Here is a 2,503-nt window from a genome sequence, read left to right on the forward strand (position 1 = left end):
AGTAAATCCTATTAATGAGAATTCAATGATGTTTGTTATCCTAACAACTATGAGTCGTGGTTGTTAATTATAGTAAGTTTTTTTGGGAGGATCGACCAACGCTCTTTTGTGAGATTGGTATAACTCTTTTTGGAACAACATTTCTCATTGTTAGGAGGATTGCAAGTGTAATACGAGGCCTTTGAATTTTCTTTTGGCTTCTTTCTTCTTATGTTAAGGGTTGTGTGTAACACTCTAAATCCCAAAACTTATATATATATATATATATATATATATATATATATATATATATATATATATATATATATATATATATATATATATATATATATATATATATATATTTAATATAATTAATATATTTGAGATTAAAATAAATAATTTTAAAAATATACTTTTTTATTTGAAATTCTTAAAGAGTGTCTTTATATCACTAGTTAGGATGACCCATTTTGTAATTATATATAATTTTTTCTTCCTATTTACTATCTTGTTATATTTAATATAGATATAACTTTTGGAAAAAAATAATACATTTGACATTGTAACTATTATAATTTTAAAATAAGAGTTCAAAATTCAGTTAAAATAATAAAATTTAAAATCATGACTATATTTTATTCAAGCGATAAAATATATCTATTAAATTTATTTTCTATGCCATCAAATATAATCAATATTATAGAAAATTTAATCTAGCAACCTCACATTATGAACAGTCTCAAAAATAATAGATAGTTTACATAAAAACAAAAACAAACTGACTGTAGATTGAGATATGAACTCACAGATGATTGTTAAGATCGAGTGAACCACCGTTAAAACAAATAAGATAAACAATTTTTTGTCCTTCATCTACTCCATTGGAGGATGAGGAAGACTTTCTTCCACTTCAGTATCAAAAGCATTGATTCTAATCATTTGAGATTTAAAAAAAAATGCTATCAACACCAATCGTCGATATTATTAGTTGTCAAATTGGTTGCATTTGTTGTTCTTCAGGTTGAACTACTGAATATTTATTTATTTTTCTTTAAATTTTATTTATGTTAGTAAATCCTATTAATGAGAATTCAATGATGTTTGTTATCCTAACAACTATGAGTCGTGGTTGTTAATTATAGTAAGTTTTTTTGGGAGGATCGACCAACGCTCTTTTGTGAGATTGGTATAACTCTTTTTGGAACAACATTTCTCATTGTTAGGAGGATTGCAAGTGTAATACGAGGCCTTTGAATTTTCTTTTGGCTTGTTTCTTCTTATGTTAAGGGTTGTGTGTAACACTCTTAATCCCAAAACTTATATATATATATATATAATATATATATATATATATATATATATATATATTATATATAATATATATATATATATATATATATATATTTAATATAATTAATATATTTGAGATTAAAATAAATAATTTTAAAAAATATACTTTTTTATTTGAAATTCTTAAAGAGTGTCTTTATATCACTAGTTAGGATGACCCATTTTGTAATTATATATAATTTTTTCTTTCTATTTACTATCTTGTTATATTTAATATAGATATAACTTTTGGAAAAAATAATACATTTGACATTGTAATTATTATAATTTTAAAATAAGAGTTCAAAATTCAGTTAAAATAATAAAATTTAAAATCATGACTATATTTTATTCAAGCGATAAAATATATCTATTAAATTTATTTTCTATGCCATCAAATATAATCAATATTATAGAAAATTTAATCTAGCAACCTCACATTATGAACAGTCTCAAAAATAATAGATAGTTTACATAAAAACAAAAAAACTGACTGTAGATTGAGATGTGAACTCACAGATGATTGTTAAGATCGAGTGAACCACCGTTAAAACAAATAAGATAAACAATTTTTTGTCCTTCATCTACTCCATTGGAGGATGAGGAAGAGTTTCTTCCACTTCAGTATCAAAAGCATTGATTCTGATCATTTGAGATTTAAAAAAAATGCTATCAACACCAATCGTCGATATTATTAGTTGTCAAATTGGTTGCATTTGTGTTCTTCAGGTTGAACTACTGAATATTTATTTATTTTTCTTTAAATTTATTTATGTTAGTAAATCCTATTAATGAGAATTCAATGATGTTTGTTATCCTAACAACTATGAGTCGTGGTTGTTAATTATAGTAAGTTTTTTTGGGAGGATCGACCAACGCTCTTTTGTGAGATTGGTATAACTCTTTTTGGAACAACATTTCTCATTGTTAGGAGGATTGCAAGTGTAATACGAGGCCTTTGAATTTTCTTTTGGCTTGTTTCTTCTTATGTTAAGGGTTGTGTGTAACACTCTTAATCCCAAAACTTATATATATATATATATATATATATATATATATATATATATATATATATATATATATATATTTTAATATAATTAATATATTTGAGATTAAAATAAATAATTTTAAAAAAATATACTTTTTTATTTGAAATTCTTAAAGAGTGTCTTTATATCACTAGTTAGGATGA

This window comes from Lathyrus oleraceus, unplaced genomic scaffold (assembly GCF_024323335.1).
Source record: "Lathyrus oleraceus cultivar Zhongwan6 unplaced genomic scaffold, CAAS_Psat_ZW6_1.0 chrUn0095, whole genome shotgun sequence".
Lineage (NCBI taxonomy): Eukaryota > Viridiplantae > Streptophyta > Magnoliopsida > Fabales > Fabaceae > Lathyrus > Lathyrus oleraceus.